The sequence below is a fragment of the Rhipicephalus sanguineus genome, unplaced genomic scaffold, assembly GCF_013339695.2.
Source record: "Rhipicephalus sanguineus isolate Rsan-2018 unplaced genomic scaffold, BIME_Rsan_1.4 Seq1138, whole genome shotgun sequence".
Lineage (NCBI taxonomy): Eukaryota > Metazoa > Arthropoda > Arachnida > Ixodida > Ixodidae > Rhipicephalus > Rhipicephalus sanguineus.
In genome coordinates, this window is record NW_023614391.1 from 938,560 (window position 1) to 961,323 (window position 22,764).

Below are 22,764 nucleotides of genomic sequence, written 5' to 3' on the forward strand. Positions count from 1 at the left end.
TATTCGTACGCCGATTTTTTTCTGCGCGCTGTGACTGATGTACCTCTACTGGGACTGTGGCGGTGGTACTGGTCAGTTTGGTTAGTTACAGTGTCTAGAAGTTACAGTGTACTAGCTTGGTGTTGTGGTGTTGTCTATAAGTGTTCTGTGGTGTTGTCAACGCCCGTGGGTGTTGTGTAAATGGGTGCGCGTTATCGCGCGACGCCGGCACGGCCCATCGCTTTGCTCGCGCATATTGCGAACGTGGGATCTTCGAAGTCTGTGGCAGACGGGGGCGGCGAAGAAAGTGAACCATCGATCGTGGACTCAGCCCAACGGTGCGATGCGTGGTGCCAAAGGTATGTGAAAGTGTGCCAGCCTGCATTGCCTGCTCGCGCTGTTGTTCCGGCCCAGTAATTTGTTTTGATTCTGTTCGGTTGCTGCGCAGAGTAGTGGTTCTTCCCCATATATATTATTAATTTCGTGACTGGATTTTGTTTCCGTGTTCTCCTTATATTTTGGCTTTGTTACCTCGTAATTCTTGCCTGAGCACGATGATGCCGCTGTTTGTATCGCTTTACGTATTAACAAATTAAAGTTTGCCTTGTGTAGGGGACTCCGCAATCTTGGTCGCTTGGGGCATTCGCCGTAACACTTATGTGTCCTGCCGAAAAGCATGTTCGATTGTGACGGGTACAGCTGTGCAAAGAACAGTCAGTGTGTTTGTAGACTCGCGCGTTTGTTGTTTCCAGAAGAAATGAGGATGATACTGCTGCTATAGTAAAAAGAAACACAATCTTTGCAGGTCATGTCCTGAAAAGTACAATGGTGCAAGGGTACCCAAATTTCTACAAGTGTTCTACAACGATGCAGTGAGACCCCAAGAAAAGGTAGGCGTCACACAAAGGAACAGAAAGATCAATAAGAATGACCTTTTGTTTTTTTGACACAGACAATTGTTGCAGTAACCTCAAGGCATAAAACATTTTGGCTGCCAAACAGTGCTATCAGATCGAAATACTTAAGTGTGCACAAACATGGACTGAGGGGCATGATGGCAACACAAGGGCTTACTTCCAACTAATCATTTATTTACAAAACTGCACAATATGAACACTTTCTCTCATGACGAAACAAGACTGAAATGCCGGCATCAAGTGTATACATGGAAGGTGCACTGACGCACGACTGACCCGCCTGTCAACCAAATCAGCTTCGACTATCTTCCTGACATCTTGTCTTATTTCTCACTGCTACCTGGCACAAATTATACAGTGGTTTATGAGGCGTCCTATTCCTTAACCTGCACTCATGACAATGTACAGGAAGATTGCTGTCTCCCCGCCTTCCTCTTGTGTTCCTGAAGTCTTCGGTTCAGACACCTACAAGTCTGAACCGATATAGCTGAAACTGCGCGATAGGGGAACTTCATATACCACTCCAGATACATGATACAAATGGGTCCCAATGCTTGGTACTGGATGGCTCTTTCGTTTTCTTGAATGGAAGAGTAATTTGGCAAAGCTTTTCCAACTTCTCGGGGCCAGAAAACACCACTCTGATACTGCTGCAGTTTCCAATCTTTTTTAGGCGTTGCGATCTATTATGCATGCGTGGAAGCATGACAGTATGGATTGTATTTCCTACTTGAAAACGGTGAGCACGATTAGCATGGCAGGTCAGTTGTGCGGCAGCTGCACCTTCCATTATTTTATCTAAGCAAACGCAGCTTCTGAGCATGTTCACCTGATATTGGCATTTCTGTCTTGTGGTGGTCATGAACGAAAGCATTCATATTGTGCTGCTTTGTAAATAAATGATTAGTTGGAAGTAAGCCCTTGTGTTGTCATCACCTCCTTCTGTCCTTATTTGTGTGTGCTTAGATGTGCTGCTATGCAAAACATTCGCCTGAAAAACGTTGCTGTAGTGTTCTCAGAAGCAAGAAAACTTTTCTTAGTGACTGCATTTCAATGACTGGTAACGGGAGCCATTACGGTTTTAAAAGCAAACAGCTTTTTTAAGAATTGGTCTATCTTGCAATCATTTATCTCTATAAACCTGTTCTTTTGCGTTATGACTACTGTGGCAAGAGCCTGCTAACCCCAAGATGACACGAGGTAAGTGCAACTCTGATATGAACAAAAGTCTGGTGTAAATTTCTGTGAGGTAACGTCTTGGTGAAAAGGCAAATTTTATGTGTCAGTATCTTCATTCTGGTTCTTTTGTTCCGTTTATTGGACATAACTATCCTACATTCAAGTATTGTTCAGAAGTTTTAGCACTAAAGTGTTTTATGCCGGGATCCACCAACACTTCAGTGACGTATTTTCGTCACTGAAATGACATTTAAAAAATGCACACGATCAGATGGCAAAGCAAAATTTAAAGAAAAAAGTTCCATCAATGGGAGTCGAACCCACGCCCTCACGCTCCGTGACAAAAGATGCCGGGCACGCTATCCACTGCGTCACTGTCACACACTCTGGAGGCTTTACAAACACGCCCTTTAAATCTCACACTTTCCTCTCGTAGTGCTCTTGGTTGCCGTCTGGGAGCAGTAAGGTGAAAATAACGCATTATGACCGTGGCCTCTGCGATTAGCTTCAGCAGCGCGTTGTTGCTGCGCCTCCGTTCCATTCGGTGCATTTCCAATAGGAGAAGTGCATTTTTGTCAACGCCTTAACACACCACGAGGTGGCGACCTTAACCCAAGCCTTGGCCTCTCTCATAGCATCCATCCATAGTGAAAATAGCTCTGCGATGCGCGCCTGCGTTGCCTGGCTGTAACACCGCGTTACTCACTTACGCTCACCCCTAGAAAAATCGCAGCCGCGCTTGAGGGTAGACATGAGGTGTGTTGCGTTTCCCTCTAGTCCCACCCTGGTGTTCATTAACTCTTTAGCATGCAGTGGGATGGTGCATGTTAAAGAGCCCAAGTTTACGTCCCAAGTCCAAGTTCTGCACCCAATCAGCGATGCTCTTCTGGCTGTCACACCGCTTTCTTCGAATACGCTCTCCCCATTAACTGCTACAGCTACCACAAAGGTTTGTCTAATCGTTGATCATGGACATTAGTCGTCACAATGGAGATGTGCTACTAAGCGTCGACATCGGTGCATCCATGTTAAACGGTGCTATAGCTGCCAAACACCAATAAACATTTTGCAAGCTCTCTTATATCAATGTACAGTAAACATTCAACTACTTCTGTAAAGACGCATTTTACTTTCTTGTTATACAGATTCCTATGACGGGGGGATCAACCATGTTTTTTATGCTCCTTGCAATCCTAGCTGACGTATAGAGAGGTGTATACAATTTGAGTTGGAACAAACAAACGTAGACTCAAAGTAGGACTTCATGGAAGCAATGTCAATACTATGTGCAGGCAAGCAGTAGACAAGACTACGTACTGCATTTCCTGCATTAATAGGTGCTTGCTACAAAACGTAATTGACTGATACCGATGCTCGATTGTCCGCCAACAAGGTGGATCTAACTCTTTTCACTGAGTTGCACCAATATTTATGAAAGAACGTTGATTGCTCTTTCCAATATGCCGACTGGCTGACTTTCCTCCTCCTGACGAAGCTTGCAGATGTGCCATGCACATTGCACATTCCATGACCCAGAATGAAAAGGAACATAATAGAAAGTCACAGTTTAAGTTCTGGAAAACTTAAAAGTGCGGTTGCTTGAGCAGTGCTTCCCGTGCTCTTTTTTCTTCCAGCACTCTTTTCTTTTTCCAAGCTGGGGTCACATAGCACATGCTACGTGATGCCAGCTAGGAAAAAGAATGTTCCGCATTCGCCATCATTGCTGTGAGCGACGCTGACTAATACTCCGATGTTTGCATGCACATAAATACCCGATAAAATGTACAGGAGGATGACCGCTGCCATAGCTCAATTAGTGGAGCATTGGATGCACTCATAGGTCGACAAGCTCACTCATGAGTCGACTCACTCAGACTCGCATTGAGCCGTGAGTCTGAGTGAGTCCGGTTGGGAAAAATATTAGCGAGTCAGAATCCGAGTGAGTCCGGTTGAGGAAAATTTTGGCGAGTCTGAATCCGTGTGAGCCCTAAGCACAACATATATAACTGAGCTCCAAAATTTTTTTGCTGACCTATGATGATAACTACTCAATTTCAGCATTACTATCGTCCTTATGATGGCTCCCGTTGATACTCACTTCTACTCACATATACTTCAACGCACTAGTGTTCATACACCAGCTCATTATTTATTGATCAGAGGTGTGCCCCCCTTGACAACCCCCCCCCCTTGAAACATATTTCAAAGGAACTTGATTAAAATAGCTCGTGTGACTAATATCTTGCAATAAAAATACACCTACTGGATTGCAATCACTGATAACTTGTATATGAAGGTATGAGATCAAAGTATGTATCATAGAGCACCGATTATGCGAGATATGGATGTTTAGGTGCATTGACATCCTGATCGAAAAAGCTAGTTATACACTAACGGACTAATGAGTCGACTCACTCAGACTCAGATCGAGCTGTGAACCTGAGTCTGACCGAGTCCGAGTGAGTAATATTTAGGTGAGTTTGAGTCCTAGTGAGTCCGGTTGAGAAAAATTAGTCTGAGTCGGAGTGAGTCCGGTTGAGGAAAATTTTGGCGAGTCCGAGTGAGCTCTAAGGTCAAAATATATTCCATGAGCGAGTCTGAGTGAGCTCCACATTTTTTGCTGACCTATGGATACACTATCCAAATGTTGCAGGTGCAGTCCCTGCCAGCTGCAAATTGTGATTTCGTCCACTTTACTTCCTTCACATTTCTATCGTAATTATTACGGAAATAGTACACTTAACACTCCCTATACTTACCTTGGCTTCATTACCTGTTGGTTTTCATTCAGGTTGTATGAAACAAAGAAACTAGCATTGTGGAATAGCGCAGATAACATACAGGGACACAGGCAAGTGAGACGACACAGGCACTAACTTTCAACTGACGTTTATTTTTTCGGAGCAACATCACAAACATATTCAATATTTCACAGCCCTGGAAAGTCTTTATTGATCCTGAAAAGGCAGATGCAGCAAAGTGTGTCTGGTGGCTCTGTTGGCAGGCGATACCATTTTGCCTTAGGTTTTATAACAGCAGTTTGTTTGTCCACAAAAAAAAATTCTTCCTGTTCCTTTGTGCCATGCCCATCTTTTGTTGAAATTTTCACTGCATTCTTGTGGAACACGTGTAGAAATTTGGACACCTTGCTCCAGGTGGTGTCCTGCAAAGATCAAGCATTTTTATTTAGTGTACCAGTAGCATCACAATAAAGACAGAAACTGATACTATGGTATAAGTGTAGCCTTGCGAAAGAACATTATAGCAGTTGAAAGTACACTACAAGTGATTCAGGCAAAAGTATTCCTAGACAGGTATAATTCTGTACAATAAAGTCCAATCCAAGAACATTTAAGCATTTATCAGTTGTCAATGCAACTGATAAACTCACCCAACCATATAACAGTGTTGTGCCTTAGTGATGTGCCAAACAACCTTGAGAACGTTTAGGGCGATGCAGGCCTCTTTGAAAGCTGGAACGGTTTCAAAGGTGGCAGTTCTGCGGATTTCCATTCCAAAGAACACGATCTATTGTGTTCTCGACAAGTGCCACAGTTACTCGTATTCACGGTTTGTAGAAGCTCCACATCAATGAGAGCATAGCCATTGTCATTACAGATAACATTTTGTCCTTGCGGCGACGCGTAATGAGGACAAACAAAGCTTACTTGCTGAAGTGCTCGCACACTCTTGGTCTTGTTTCTGTCTGCTCCTTCTGAACAGTTTATTTTATTCGCCAACACGAGAATATCTTTTGCCGTCTCAACAAAATTAACAAAGGCGCAACTAAACTAAAAATAAATGCACAGAACCGCGTCTCCGTGCATGTCTCACACAGACGAGGCATTTTGCTGAGTCCACTTGCCTTAAGTGTTCAAAAAGGTGCACTATGGGTAGCCGGAATACTTTTTTTTAAAACCTGCTAAGCTCAGGGCAGCTGCCAGTTTCGGTGTTTAAAAAATTCACTTGAGGCAGAAAGCTCGGGCTGTGCACCATCTGATGAAAAGGGGCTTTGCTGCTCGTTAGTTGGTCTGGAAAACCCAGTCTGTTTGGCTCATACAAAGCGCACAAAAATTTGTGGGGCACTGCATATTGTTAAGAAAGGCCCTAGCATTGCAAACAAGGAAAAAACCAAATTTCGATTTTTTAAGAACTTTTACCCTACCCTGTGTCCTTAAAAGTGTGCTGAGCAGTAAGATATTTGATTGAGCTAGTGCAAGTGCCCGTTTGTATGCCTTGCATACTGACTTGCGTTCTTGTTCTTATTCATGGCAACTAGGTGTCATCATCTTTCTTACACAGGTTTTCGCTTGGCACTGGATACACCTGCATGGGTACATACCACCCTTGGCCTACTGTGATCACGATCTTAAGTGCTTGGATATATAACTGGAGCAAGACAAGTGGCGGCGGAAGATGTACAGTCACTCTCAATATGACTTGCATCACGGGAGCGCGTGGTATCATGAGTTCAAAGACTGGCCATGGCTTCCACTAGCCCTTATTTCCATAACTAAATGCTGTTCTCGCACTCGGGGATGATTCCAAATAAGAAAATATCATTTAGTTGCTGAAATGAAAACACGTTGAACCCATGCGCAATCTTTGAACTCATGAGGCCACACGCTCCCGTATTGCAAGTCATACTGAGTGAAAAAAAGATTCTGCTAAAAGATTCTGCTAAAGGTTCTACATAAAGTGGAAAAGTGATTCTGCTACTCCATGTAATCCTGCTGTCTGCTAAGCAGGGCAAGCTCTAGAAGTATGCGCACAAACAATGCTGTCGATATGGTTGCGGTTTGCCTAGTCTAGGAATGGCTACAATTTATGCCTATTGATGCCCATTTCCACTGGGCAGCAAGTTTGCCAGTTTCCCAGCATTACATCATGAATGTAGTGATCACCTTGTTTTTATGAACTGCTTGAAGTGTCATGTGAAGACCAAGAAGGGCTCCAACGACAATAAAATCATCTTTTTTTCTATAAAAACCAGGCAAGTAACAGAATCAAGCAATATTGCTCATTAATTTGAGCTACGCACAATAATTCTTATATAGGGTCATTCCACGCCAAACGTCCCAGGCGACCATCTCAAATGTTCTCGAAAAAAATCGTGCTGATTTCTTGCATTCAAAACAGCGATTCGCTAGAATATTTCGGAGAGAAAAAATTTTTTGGTCACATGGGAGCCTTCCGAATTTCGCAGAAGGTCGTCCGAGTGGTGGTTTGTCAGAAAAATTATATTGAGTTATCGTTGCTTGCTTCAATACCAAATTTGTTTTTCTTACTAAGCAAAGGTGTTTGTGTAAGGTGTTCGAAGCTCAATAATATTAGTGCAATTTTTCTGCCACAAACGCCTCCAGAAAATTTGCCAAAATGTCCTGTGTTTGCATTTTTTCCTGTGTAATATTGCGCTATGTATGAATATCTGAATAATGAATACTTACTCTACAAAAAGGTATATTTTGCGTTGAAAATATTATTCAGACCACTGCTGCTTTTCAATTTTGCGAGAAAAAATCGCAAACTTGAGAAAATCATCATTTTGGTCCACACTGAAAAGCAATTTACACCATGTGGTGCTCTAATTAAAATTCATCTTTATACCTCAATCGAAAGCAAAGAAATAGTTCTTATATGGCAAGTTTTATCATTACAATTTTTGTTTTAAGGAAGAAAATAATTTTTGAATTTCCCCATCAACGTCTATGGGGAACTTTAATGAGGAAGCTGCCGTATAACCAAATGGGAAGATAGCCGTCAGTGGGGATCTTAAAAAATTATTTTCTTCCTTAAAACAAAAATTGTAATGATAAAACTTGCCGTATGAGAAGAACTATTTATTTGCTTTCGATTGAGGTATAAAGTTGATTTTTAATTGGGGCACGTGATGTAAATTGCGTCTCAATGTGGACCAAAATGATTTTTTCTCGCTAAACTGAAAAACAGCAGTGGTCTCAAAATATTTTCAACAGAAAATAAACTCTCATTTAGAGTTCGAACAAAGGTGCAAAACACAAGTGAGAAGGGCATATAACACAAAAAAAAAAGGTACAAGTAAACAGAACAAGCACTTTCTCCCTCCTCCCACAAAGTTAGCAAAATGCGCGAAAAGCAAACCAGTTTGGCAGAGCAACTTGGGATTTTCGTTTGACCGCCGTGAAAAGAGTTGTATGTGCTAGGCTATGTTCTCTGAAATTTGAAACAGGGGACTTTTTATTTATGCCACCTCGTTTTGCAACAAACCAGCAAAGCTGGCTATCTCTAATACGAATGCATGGCCTTCGAGATCGGCAACGTGCAAGAAGCCGTCGCAACAAGAGGGGATTTTATATAATTTGTACAGGGCTGTGAACGAAGCAGAAAAAAAGGCCAGTGAGCTCAACTTTTGTTGATTACAAACGCAAAAAGCCAACACACACGACCAAGGCAAGGACAAAGAAAAAGAGGAAGAAGTGGCGTTCGTCATTTTTGGTGACTTACGTTCGCAAGTCTGGCAACAAATAACACAGACGTCGTCGCCGCACTAGACCACGCTATGTCGACGTCTATTTGTCCCACGCCCCTCTCCTGCGTGTGCTTGAGGACCGAGCGGCATTTTTGATCGTATTTACGTAAATCGCGTGCTTTTCTTTATACATTCGTGCCATATTTATTGAGGACTATGCTATGCAACTGCCAACGTATTCGAAATACACTACGCTCGCCTTGTGTGATCCTGCGCAGCGTCGACGTCGACAGCGTGAGGTACGTGAACATTGTATGTACATTTGTGAACGACGCAGTTCATTATTATACCAGTCGTTGCATCGCTGTTGGGTCACTTCTGCTGTTCGGATGTTTCATTAAGGCCGCTTGACAAAGCGAACCGGTTTCTTTCTCACGCGAAAAAAAAAAAAAAGAGCGGTCACAATGTGTAATTTACCGGTAGGGGACATTCAATCGAATCCGGATTCCCAAACGGCGCAATTTTTCGAAGCGGGTCAGGAATATCTAAGCAGATCTTAGTGATATCGACAATGGTTTGAAGAAAATTGTGACGCTGCGTCGCATTTAGAGGACGGGTGGTTTGCTGTGTAGTTATGTTTATGGTTTCGTTTGAAGAAAAAAAGAAAAAGAAAACGAGCTAGTATCGGCGCTGTGTGCGTCTTCCTTCCTTCAGGCTTAGTTTGTTTTGCGCTGTCCACACACGCACAAAGAAAGCTATCTTGCGCAGTAAACCACTCTTATGATAGCGTAATTAAGTTTTCGAAAGGGCTTGACCTCCACTAGACATTCTTGTTAAACCAAGCGTCAAAACTGACATGTTCTTGGGCATTAATGCCTATGCAATGAATTATACTGCTGGGTTCACAGCTTTATTTTTCTCTGACAACCTACGAAAATCTCAAGGGCACATGCCATTTTATGAATGTAAAAACATTTAAAAGATGATGTTACCAAACACTCTTTACGTCAAGCTCAACTGTGACCTAGTTCAAGTGGTTACCGTTCCCATTCATACATTGTACTTCAGGTTTTACAGCAGACTTAGTTTGTGTCAACAGCAACTATACTCGACACAGTGTACTGGTGCAACAAGGTTCATCTGATCCCCATATACTAAGCCTTAAAATCCTGCTACGTCATAATAGCTGCTCGTGTGCTATTATGCTACTAATTATTGGAGTAAAAGTAACCAATTAAAGGAGTCATAGCAAATATTTGCTCTTTCTTACTTCCATGGTGCTTTTTCTGAAGTTGTGCAAAGCATGGTAGTTTTGCATCCGTTTCAAGGGAACTTCCTTGCTTCAAATCTAAACACCAAAGTATTTCGTGCTGTTAGTGGCTTACCTGTTATTGTAAAATTAATGCTAATTCCTGTTTGTACTTTTTCAATGCTTGCCAATATCAGTAAAAACGACTGATCGACTTGAATGTAGTTCAAGTTGTTGTTTATGTATTCTTCTATCTCTCTCTGCCACCTTTGTGTTTGTAAACTGTCAGAACATCATAGTGCCATATTTTTCTAACCAGACTGTATTAAAGGGATGGACAACCTCTCAGAACTTCAATTAGACTCATCAGCTCAATTATCTCATTTAACTCAATAAGCTCATTACATGCGGATATACATTTCTATTTCTTCACTGAAGTCACTTTTGGTGCCTCACGGGGCAAAGTAGTGAGGCATAATATGATGGTGATCATGTGACCTTTTTACTGGTGCACACAGTTAATGGTCACTATATCAGTTTTGAAATGCAGTACACTTTTTTTTTAAATTGTAATCTTTTCTAATCTAAAATGTGCTCATACACCTTCATTTGTACTGAGCAGAACAGTGGTGCCGCCTTCATATGACATATGATCCAATGCTTATGAACGGCAGCATATGGCCTCTGCGATTAGCTCCGGCAACTGGCTTATCGAGGAGGCTGCAACATGAAAGTTAGCTGAGGGACTAGCAGCACCAGTAGAGAAGTTGGAGAAGTAGCACGAGCGCCTGGCCCTCGGTGGTGAAGGGATTTCACGTGACGACGAGCATTGGAAAAACTGATTCTACCGGCTTTATATATATATATATATATATATATATATATGAAATGTTTCATAAACGTTTCCAACTAACTTATTTGCCGTTTGAACGAGGTACAGCGCATCTGATTCCAAATCATTGCAGTTTCCCACTGACAAATGCATGGAATTAATTTGGTGGTGTGGCCATGTTAGGTGTTCGCTTGTTCTGCTCTCTGTTTGTCTGGGAGATTTAGGTGTATGTTAAGAACCCCAGGTGGTCAGAATTTCCGGAGCCCTCCACTACAGCGTCGTCCCTCATAATCATAACATGGTTTTGCTATGTCAAACCCCAGCATATTTTTTTTAGATAGCGTTGTGTGATAGATTTTTTTCTGTGTATTTTTCTGTTTGTGCTATGTGACAGTCGCTTGTGCTGCGCCCCCTCTTTGTGCGCATATCTGGAAGCATATATATTTTGGTGATGTGAGAAAAATAAACTAGTTGAAAGTCTGGCGCCCTATCCTGTCTTCTCTTTTTTCCTTGCTTGTCTCAGTTGTGCCACAAATATTTTATTAAACCCAGCATAGCAAATGTTTTTTGTCTGGGACACATCTTGCGAACATGACCACGCTGCTGGCACTGGTAGCATTTTGCCAAGTGGAACCGGCATGTCCTGGAGTCGTGCCCCGATTTTCCACACCTGAAACATGGTGAAACATGGTCTAGTCACCCGTTGTGCATTTATGTTTCTCAACACGTGTTACACCTTCCTCTAATTCAGGTGAAGGCCTCATCATCTTCATGTTTTCTTCTACCATTTCTGACGACGTACTAAGTTATTTTGCAAGCCGCAAACTATCCGGTCCCGCAGCATCTTATCCAGTGAACTGCTGAAGTTGCAGGTATCTGCCAATTGCCAAATGGCTACAGGAATATCTCTGACTGCCTCCCCTGGCATCTGGTTGCGCGAGAAAAATTTGTAGGATTGGGCTATTTCATTCTGGCTGGGCGAAAAGTGCTGCTGCAGTGTGTCAAGTGCTTCTTCGTATGATTGCCTGTTCACCTTTGTTGGCGTGCAACGTCCACTCACGACGGCCACGATGTACAGCATACACTGTAACCATCAATATCCTCTTCACAGTAGTAATTGTTTAGTCAAGTCAGGCATAGATCACATTGGCCCAAGCAATGAGACACTAGTAGCCCAAACCACAGTCGATCACACCCACTGCAAATGCAACCGAAGGGGTTAGCTGTAAAGATGTGATGGAAATGTGCGGCCCTGTGGTGAAATGCCAAAGGTACCTGCAATGCAGCCACAGTTGCTGCTCGCTAAGCTTGTTTGCGTTCTTTTGCCATTGGAGCTTCCTCACGCACTGCCGTGAGTTCTGCATCCTTTGCAGCCTTCGCTCTCCTTTCATTGGGCTGCATTGCTTAGCTGAAGCATTTGAGACGTTCACCTCAATGAAGTGAACGACGCAGAAGCGTATGCAACCACGATGTGACGAAGGTCAGAGAGCTTAATCAGCCGGAATGGACATGTCCTGAACTAAACCTTATTGCAAATGTTTTCTTCTTGTTGCATCGAAGTGATCAGCTTGTAATGTGCAGTCTTGGGTGGTTAGCCGCGGTCCATAGTTGAAGCTATAGACCGCACGAGGTCACTGCTCGCTGCAGCGGCCGTGTTTGAGAAAGGAGTGAGCTGCTGGCTAGGAGAGCCAAAGTAGGGGCTAGTTGAAGTAACAACTGCGACAGTTCGCGCTCGTCCTGTGTATACCTGCGCATTCTTTTCATGCGTCCTTCTCTGTGTTTGAGCAGCGCACTGCAAGTGTCGAGCTGTGACAGTTGTTAGTTTGCACTCGCCTTGTGCGTTTTCTTTTCCAGCGTCCTTTGAGCTTGAGCAGCGCGCAGGAAGTTTCTATCTGCTTGCCGTTCTTCACGTGACATTACAATTTCTTGCTATCGCATTCATTGCTTTGCCCTTGAGGTGAAACTGTGATTTTTTTTCTATTGTTGTGTTCTGCTTGCACAATTGTACTCAAGCTTTACAATTTCTGAGTTTCTCGCACACTGCTGTGTTTGAAGAAACCTACAATCAGAATAACTGAACAGACCTGCAAATTAGAGCAGGTAGCGCAAAAATACGAAGACACAAACGAGGAACATATACACGAGATGAGTGCTATCTGCATATATGTTCCTCACTTGTGTCTTCGTATTTTAGGGGCGAAGCTCCTTAAAGGGACACTAAAGGCAAATAACAATTTATGTCAGAGTGAAAGCTCAATGTATGACAAGGTCTAAAACGGCAATATTATCAACACCAGTGCCCTACTTACCAAAAATTTAGCTAAATGTATCACATGATGAACGCCACGAGTGGGACATTTTCGAAGTGATCCCGATGACGTATGGAAGTCTGCCTACAATAAATCACTAGTAATCAAACTAGCAGCAATAAAAAAAGAACCTTCCGTGCATAAAAAGACGTAATAAAATGCTGTTTGTTTCTGTTTGATTCATGGAAAAAAGAACCTCTGTGGCGTTGCCATGGGGAACGGCGCGCGTGGTTCAAAGGTTCCGTTTTCGCCGAACTGCACTTTGCCCGGTGCCCTGCTTCGTTTGGGTGGTAGTTTGGGTATCGCGTACTGCCGCGTGTGTTTTGCGCGCTCGTGAAAGTCGCTCTGACAGAAAGTTCGACAAAATGCCGCATGCATGTGATGTTGCCGGATGCCCGAATGGTGCACAACGCCAGTGCTGCAGCATGGAAACTGATGTGTCTTTTCACTGGGTGCCGCGGAATGAACCCTTACGCTCGAAGTGGCTCAGTGTCATGCCGTAGTGCCAGTGTGCTAAACAGTCAAAAACTCTGCGTGTGTGCTGACTGCACTTTCGTACTGAGGATTACGAGACCAACCGCAACTTGGTCAAGGCTTTCAATGTGCCCATCCGAGCAAGTCTTTGCCGCAGCGTCGTCGGCGACTAGTATAGGCGGCCGCGCAGTAAAGGCGGGCAACGTTGGGCACGGCAGCAGTGACGTATGAAAGTCTGATTTCAGGCGGGTGATTTGAAGTGCGCTAACGTGATGTGGACCACTAAAACGTGATTTTATTTCAAAATAAGCACTTCTTTGGCATAAAAGTAGCACTACGAGGTTTCTGGACCGCTATTTCAACAATCAACGTCGACTTAATATTTGCCTTTAGTGTCCCTTAAAGACCTAGCGTTGTCCGCCGTCAGCGTCCATCATGGTACACGAAACCAAAACTAAAACTGAAAAAAAAAAATAATAAATACATGAGAGAGCGCGCATCGAAAAATCGAAAAAAAAACAACAACACATCTGTGAAAAAAAAATACACGAGGGTGCACCGAAAACTGAACAAAAGTCGAAACTGATTAAAAAAAAAAACATCTGTGAAAAAAAAATACACGAGAGGGCGCTGCGGTGCACGCCCTCTCACAACAGAGAACACGCTGCAATAAAGCTATCTAACGGAACCATCGTCATGACAGTATACCTGTTTCCGAATCTCTCCCGAGGCAACGTAGAAAAGTACATCGATCTAGCAATGAGCGATTATAAAACAAAGTAAAAGAACAACCCCTTCGTGCTAGTCGGTGACTTTAACGTTGACATCCCCGACGACTGGCTTGTGCAGTATATGACGTCTCGATACGCTCTACGATGCATTCGTATGACTGTAAACAGCCAACAACCATCAGTGAGATGTGCATAGCCCTTGTCTTTGCCAACTCCAGCTTGGATCCAATTGAAGAACCACTGGCTCTACATTTCACGGATCATAAAGCGGTGATAATGAAAGGAAGACGGAATCCAGCACTCAACACGACATACGAATTATGACCGATAAAATGTATATACTCTACACACCTGTTGTCACTCATTTACATGGTGAAGAGTGGGCAATATCACGGGAGGTTCACGGTTACTGAACAATCCAAGCTTCGCCCCACTCTTCATCATTCACTTCGTGGATATGCGTGGATGTTTTTGTGCTACCTGCTCTAATATGCATTCTTACAAACTCGCCCAGATTTCTGTTCTTGTAAGACCTACAAAGTCCCATGCTACTTTAACTAATTAAACTGCACACCAAACCAGCAACCAACTGGTGTGTGATGTATTTACTGACTTCACTTCCATACGGTACAGGAGTCATTTCTGTACATTTCTGTATGGAGTTTTCTCATGTGCCATGCGGCACAGCAGTCTGTGCCAAAAGCTTAAGACACAGGGTAAGGCAAAATTTAAAAAATAATCACCTTTTTTTCCCTCGCAATCCGAAAAGTGTATACCTTTGTCCATATTCATGTTTATCTTAAAAAGTCTTTTTTGTGGCTGAAAAGCAGTTTTTCCGAAAGCAAGTAGTGAGTGAACATGCATCCCAGGATAAGCCCCTCATATGCGATCCATGCTTACAGTCCATTTACTACAAAAAAGCTTCGTGTACCAAAGCCAAAATGGTTGTCTAGAGTCAGCTGTTTATAAGAAATTATCGGGTAACTTCTAAGGCAGTCCGGAGACGCTGTGCACCTATTTATTCACACTTTTTCTTCGAAGCGCGTCTGTGCATACACTTTCAGCTCCTAGGGTCATTGGTCATTGTCGTGTCTGTCAATAAGTTGAGATGCTGAAGGTAAAGAAGGCTTTAAAGGAGTACTGACACGATTTTGAAGTGCAGCAAAACGGACGTTTTTGGTTTCCTTGGCATGTAGTGTTAACGCTCTCCCCACAGCGCATCCGCGAAACACGTATAAATATTTAAGTTTGATTTTAAAGTTTTCATCTCCCAGCATCTGCAAGGCAGCTTCACCGCATGGAGAGCCCTATGACGTTTCAAGCCAGCTCACTTGGTTTGCGAAATCTGGGTTCTGCATGCAGCCTAAATCACAGAAATCGCTGTCGGATGCACTGGACGACGGTTCACTCATCATGAACCACGTTCGACTGACAGCAAAGGACAGCAGGTGAATATTTCGTGGGTTGCAGTCTGTCCGTGACGTCACGGGCAGACTTGACACGTCACTATGAAGCCGCCCTCTCGAAACCAAAACCGAAACTGCTGGTTAAAAGAAGCGGTATTAAAAATATATGTAATGCATCCCCAGGCACCACGACACTCTTTTTAGGGTTCTCGACATCCGTGCTTTCATTTAGAGCAACAACCCGAAAAATTTTAAAATTCATGTCAGTACTCCTTTAAGAAAGTCTAAATTTCATGGCAAGCAATGCAGTTATCTTGTAAACGTGAATAAATACCAACGATATGCTGAAGTAGAGCACTGCACGGGCCGATTTTTCCGGCCCGGTCCCAGCCCGGCCCGGTGTTCTTAAATGTGGCCCGTACTCGGCCCGGGCCCGAAAGGTTTGGGCCCGGCCCGGCCCGTTTGAGCTAGTTATGCCTTGAGCATAAAGGAGGCACTGTCCAACCATCGGTTATTGTGAAGATACCTGCCGCACACAAGATATTTTCTAGAGATTGTTTTAGGAACTTCTTTCAGTGTCACGACTTTTACTGGTACTGTGTATACTTTCGGTTAATTACGCCCGTAACACTCTTGCGAAATAATTGCAGGGAAATATAAAATATAATTGGAGACATAGCTGGCTGTTTCATGTACGCACGCAGTGCTAACCACGCAATCTTATTTTTGCATTTCAAAGAACGACTACAAAATATAATACCTCCATAAACTGAAAAAAAAAAAAAAACATGGCAAACATTTTTAGTTTAAGTTCTACATCAATTGCATACGAGCTAGGGCTGTTGAGTAAAAGTAGCAAGTCTGCAAACTTCATCTATTGCACAATGCAATGAAAAAAAAAAAGTGCTCTATCTGCTTCTGGTAGGAATACACCATGCTGGGCAGCGTTACATAAATTAAAGCTGTCGTGTTGACTCCTCGGCAGGCAACTGCACCCAACTTACACTACGTTTTCGTGTTCAAAACAAGAACGTTCTTTGTCACACCCTTTTTCCCCCGAGTCACCACCACCGCAGTGGCATATATCTGTCAAAGCGAGGAACACCCGTTGGCGAGCGAGCCACCGTCTTCGCTGTTCCCTGAAGATGGCTGTCTTGTCGTCTTCGTGTGACCGCCTTCGATCTTTGAAAATGTTACGCCTTAAAGCAAGACCAACTAAGGGCTTCCAAAACAACTGTCTATTAGAGCGCCGAAGTGAACCAGCCGGCGGCCTCTTTAGCGCTCCCCGTCGAACGTGATGTGTCGGGTGCCCGGAGCGTGATTATACAGATACGTATGAGACCCGGGCCTAATACGGGCCTGGCTCAGGCCCGAGCCCGACCCAAGCCCGTACATCACGGGCCCGATCCAACAATCCCTTACCCGGCTGGCCCGGGCTTTCGGGCCAGGCCCGTGCAGTGCTCTATGCTGAAGTGCCACTTGCTGAATGAGCAAGCTCTTCATCGTCAAATCTCTCAGCCTTTCGGGGCAAATCGCCTGCAGTGTGACAACGGGTATGCTCTAATGCATGGGTTCTCAAACTGGGTTTCAGGAAGGACATCTTAAGGTTCTGCGAGCGGCCAGAACAAATGCAACCCGCTCCTGTTTGACCTGCATTAGCAACTAATTTATTTCTTTAGACAAGCGAATTTGTGTTGCATACTGCATTTAACGAAACCGTCGCACGCCCAATGCGCACATTGGGTGTCTGCAGGTAGCGAGACCCACATGGTAGCAGCACTAAAGACTCTTCGTCTAATGAGCGCCACAAAACTCGCACGATTTGCAGACGCATGGTGACAGAATGTGCGGAGCGCTGTTAATTCATGCTCGTGAGCGTTCAAACCAGTTCAAACGACATTAACGGGCACCTCGGCGCTTCGTTCGTGGCTCATGGTGTGTTGGCATGGCATGGTGTGTTCACATGGCATAGTTTTCACACATGGTGATTTGCCACTGATCCATGTTGGTTTTGTAATCAAAACGTGCAACGAGCGCTTTAATACGCGTAAGAGGCGTCGCTTCATGGGCCACATGAGCATTCAGGCATTTACAACCGACGTATCGGTCGACGGCTGTTTCACTGTGTGACTGGCCCCATGCCTCCTTTTATGTTTTGCAAAAAATAAAACAGGCCTCTGTACGCCCGGCGCTTTGTTTGCGTGAACACATTGCCTACGCTGCACGGTGCCTGAAGCATGTAGTGTATGGTCGGCAGACGTTTTACGTGACTCGTGGAGCGGCACAGGGGCTAATTGCAAGTCTATGTATTATCAGGAGTTCTACATTAATGGCGATGGCCTTCGATATTAAAGAAAGGAGAACAGGCCAACAGGGACAGTGTTAATACTGTGGTTGCGTGTGTACCCCCCCCCCTTCCCCCCGCCACCAGTTTCGATTGTCTTCATGCTCAAGAAAAGGTTAAGAGATTCCGCGGCACTCTGGAAAAGCCACTGGGGTTCCCCAAGGCCAGAAAGTTTGAGAACCCCTGGTCTAATGGATGTGAATATTATTTGTGATGCAATTAGACAGAATCACGCCTGCAAACTGTGCTGTGAAAGCATTGAGCTAATTGGAATTGCATCACAGACTGCTTTCATTTAATAATGGCAGTATCGCACGTGCCAAAATTCTGAAATTATTAGGGTGGAAGGCCTGGCCAAAATGCAGTCAATTTGCCGACAAAAGTTGACCATAACCTACGACACATTGCGGATAAAGCTCCACAACCGCTCACAAAAGGAGCAAGGCAAGCAAGACGGCAGGCTCGAGAGTGAAGAAATGACTTTGGCAATGATTACCAAGCTCACAGCTACCAAATAAAAATGTCGAATGGTGTTTGTGGCAAAAGATGTTCGCTTTTCAGCTGCTTTCTTACTTTAAATATCATTATTACAAAATAACCAGTTAAATATTTTTTCTTGTATTTTGCATAAGGATACAAACTATTCTACTGCAGCAGAATTACATTATGCACTTTACAGTTTGTGTTATAAATTTTGAAAGATTCAAATTAACCCAAAGTTTAGGTCTTAGTGGTAAAAATTCACGAAATTGTATTATTAGTCAGATTTTAATGAACCTGGTAGAGTTAAAAGAGCGCAAAATTTGGAAGAAAAATGACGTTTGTATTATGTCAACATTCCTTTTAGTTACTAAGAATGCGGTTCCTCAGTATGGTAAAAAATGCATGGGACGTATAGGGCTTACCCCGTGCCCTCCTTAAAGGAGTACTGACACGAATTTTGAAAATTTTCGGATTGTTGCTCTAAATAAATATACTGGTGTCGAGAAACCTAAAACGAGTATTGTGGAGCCTGGGAATGCATCGTATATATTTTAATTACCGCTACCTTAAAAAGACACTTTCGGTTTCGATATCAAGGGGGCGGCTTCTCAGTGACGTTTCATATCAGTATGACGTCACGGGGATACAGAAACTCGCGACGTACTAGCGGCAAATCCGTCATCTGCTCGTGGTGCACATAAACAATGATGAGTGAACTGTCGTCCAGTGACCCTGACAGTGTCTGCGATTTAGGCTGCATGCAGGACGCAGAACTCGCAAACTCGGGGGAACTGTCTTGACTCGTCGGGATAATGTCCATTGCAGTGGGGCTGGCTTGCAGATGCTCAGCGACGAAAACTTCAATGTCAAATTAAAATATTTTATACGTGTTCTCCGACACCGGTGTGTGGACAGCGTTGACATTGCATACCAAGGAAACGGAAAATGTCCCTTTTGCGATGTCTCAAAATCGTGTCAGTACTCCTTTAAAGGGATATGGAACAGAACATTCACCACCGAGATTTTCAGCCCAATTGAAAGCTTGGGTGCTGAAATTGGTTGCCACAACCTCGTTTTCAGGCAGAAACTAGTGGAAAGTAATGAATTTAAGGCTTGTTTCACAAACTGCCATGTCTAGCGGCCGCGCTGTGAACTAGAAGTGACGTGTAACTTACCGGAAACTGGCTTCTCAACCAGGCTCCTGGGTGGGGGCACATCTCGGTGCCTTTGTGGAAAAGGCTGAAGGGATGTAAAGGAGACATGGAGAAGGGGAAGTAGCACGACAGGAAAGCGCACACCAACTGCCTGTCTCTACTGCTGCTGCGTCCACCACCAGCACACACTGCCGTCGAAGAGCTGTTCCACACGTACTGGTGTGCAGCTGCCACATGCTCACAATCCTCCAAAGACTAGCCATCTGTTCAAAAGATGTGCGAAATAAAATATGTTTATCAGAACAGTTCACTCTTCAGAGTAACATTTCATTGATTTTTTTAATTTTTTCATATTTATGTTCAGTATCCCTTCCAAGTTGTATATTGTGAACAGTAAGCAAATGCAGATGAAATGCAAGTCTTCTATGTTATAATTTTAACATGAAAACTTTATCATTATGTACCATTATGTAATCACGCTGTCACACAGCATGGTTCTGACTATTCAATCAGATTCTTCACGATAAGCTAGGGATAAATAAAGACAAATATATCGAACCCATGAACCCACAAATAACACAGTTCGGACCATAGCAAGAAGGTGTGAGAATTTTCAAGCAGGGCAACTGCTTTTCAAAAACCGTTCTTTTCCCGAACAGCACACTGTGGGAATGTCCTGCCTGATGAGGCTGTTATGCAGAAGTGTTCCTTCATTCATGAATGCAATAGCGAAGCTTCCAGCCATCCTTTGAACATAAAACTTTTTTCCAGATATCCCATGTTTTCACCACTGTGTGCACCTGACTCACATTTGTCTCTGCTGTGATGAGCGCTTAGTTTGATTATCTATGAAGACCTGCTCAATGTGTTGTATTTCTTGTCTTCATCTGTATTTTACTGGCCATGGAAGTTCATTACAAATAAAGATCACTGAGGGTGCAAAGAGCATATGCAGTGGCCACAGGCACAGGCTTGCTGAATTGCTACCATACCAGCAAATAAGCCGGATGTCCGGGTCTGATCTCTTTCATCGGAAGCATCATCAACACCCTGACTACGCCCGAAGGCTTCTTCTATATTTCGCTAATCAACTTGGTCCTGTTTCAGGCGCAGCCCCATTATCTATGCAAACTTCTTAATATCAACTGTTAACCTTACTTTCTGCCTCCCCGTCATTATAAGCATAACCTCCTACTAATAACACAAGAGTGCAATCTGGGCATTAAGGCTGGTGTTCACTTTGTGCACACACAATTTGGTAATTGAGGACCTAAGGTATGACATGGCAATTCTACTTTCTACAACATTACAATGCTTCTACGAAAAGTTTTGCAACAGTTTTGAAGATCCAGGGGAGTACTGCCAGCGCACATGGTTATCCTGTAATGCTAAGGCAATGTCTAGAACATGTACTACACAACTCTGAGGCCTTTGTTCGGAAAATTTCAACCCTCCTCTATTTTCTCGGAATGGTTGCTCACTAAAAGGGCACAGTGTGCCTTTCCGGTTGCATTTTCATTGCCTGGTTCTTTTTTCTTGCCTGTGCCTGCATGCCTCACCTTCTTTCGTGTTGAATCTCAGTCAAATAGCTCAATTTTCTGAGGTGATGTGCATGCATTTTAACATAAAAACAAATGCAATGAATGTAAACGTGGGGCACTTTGGTAGGAGAGTGCAGGTAATCTGCTGCAGCCCTATCTATCCCCACAGTAACGAAAAAAAGCCGAGTTGGCAATGGCGTGGAAACTCTGTTCAAATAAACCAGACGTAGACCAGCTAATGATTTCAATCTCAAGAAGGCAGGGTGTGCTGCACGAAGAAAGATCACGGGGAAAGCAGGGCTTGAGAGGAGGGCAGCATGTAGCTCACTAATGAATAAGGCTCGGCCATACACTAACTTCACGTGAGTGGAGTAACACGGTAATGCAGCCGGCAGTGGCAGTGCACCGCTTTTGCCTGTGACTGAAGCTTAGTACCTCAGCTATCGTTCGTGCATTGTTGGGCAGCAATAGGTAGTTGAACTTCTTGTCCAGAAGTACTTTAAAAATATGAAGCAGTTATTGCATATAAACTATTGTGTTAAAAAGAAATACACTGCAAACCATATGTAATAAGATTTCAATGATGTACTACCTGCATAGCTTCCAGTGCTGCCTAGTATGTAAGCAGTAGACTATAGTAGTTCTAAGTTACCACACAGCCATAATGGCTCACTACATTTTATTACAGTATTGCAAGCAGGCAACTTTGGCAGGCAAGCAGGCAAGTTTTCTGTGACGACGAACACTCCTTTGTGCCGGCAAATAGATGTTAGGAAGCTGTATGAAATTAGGTTTGATTTCTTTTATTATTTTATTTTCAGCCCGCCTGAACTACGTAAGCAGCATTTTGTGGTTGCATACGACACCTCTCACCCCTTATGCTAAATATATCCTTTGCTGTCTCTGGAAGCAAGAAACGCCCGAGTTTACAAACACTGCTGGCACTGGCTGTTCTTCGCACCGCTGTACCCGTCACAATCAAACATGCTTTTTCGGTAGGACACTGGTGTTACGGCGAATGCACCAAGCAACAAAATTGAGGAGTCCCCTACTAGACAAACCTTTCTTACGACGTAAAGCGCAACAGATCGCAGCATCACCATGCTCGCGCAGAATTACGAGGTGACAAAAGCAAGACTGATGGGAAATAACACCGCTACTTTGCGTAGCAACCGAACACAAGAACAAAACAAAAATATTTGGGCCTCCGTAACAGCGCGAGCAGGAAATGTAGGCTTATTGTCGCTTAATTACTAAACACTTTCACATACCTTTTGCACCACGCATCGTACTGTTGGGCTGAGTCCACGATCGATGGTTCACATTCTTCGCCGCCTTGTCTGCCACAGGCTTCATTTTTTTTCACGGCCACGAAGAACTCTTCTTTCACTTGATCCGGCATCCCACGTACGCGATATGCGCGAGCAAAGCAGTGGGCCGTGCAGGCTCGCGCGCGATTACTTACATATGCAGCCACTTTGGCGTAATGCTTACACCGCGCATATGTTTACACAGCGCGGCGTATATCATCACACAACACCAGAGAAGACAACACAGCAGCACAGCCAGACGAGACCTTCAAAGCTTCAAATGTACCAGTACCCGCCGCCATCACAGCGCGCAGAAAAAGTTCTTTGCCGCAGAAAAAATCGGCGTACGAAACAGCGGCCCGGTCGGGCGCCGTTGTCGTCCACCGCCGTTCCGCCGTTGCTATGGTA

General features: G+C 43.8%; 2 long non-coding RNA genes across 2 annotated transcripts; one reads left to right on the plus strand and one right to left on the minus strand.

Moving 5' to 3' along the window:
* The first annotated feature begins 99 nt into the window (after nucleotides 1–99).
* On the plus strand, nucleotides 100–6,737 carry LOC119376265 (uncharacterized). The gene is made up of 3 exons (XR_005180536.2): nucleotides 100–338; nucleotides 785–869; nucleotides 6,378–6,737. It is a non-coding gene; the product is annotated as an uncharacterized LOC119376265 (long non-coding RNA).
* Nucleotides 4,949–22,643, minus strand: LOC119376266 (uncharacterized). Its single transcript, XR_005180537.2, has 3 exons — nucleotides 22,318–22,643; nucleotides 19,527–19,768; nucleotides 4,949–5,238 (listed from the first exon to the last, which is right to left on the minus strand). It is a non-coding gene; the product is annotated as an uncharacterized LOC119376266 (long non-coding RNA).
* Nucleotides 22,644–22,764: the final 121 nt, after the last annotated feature.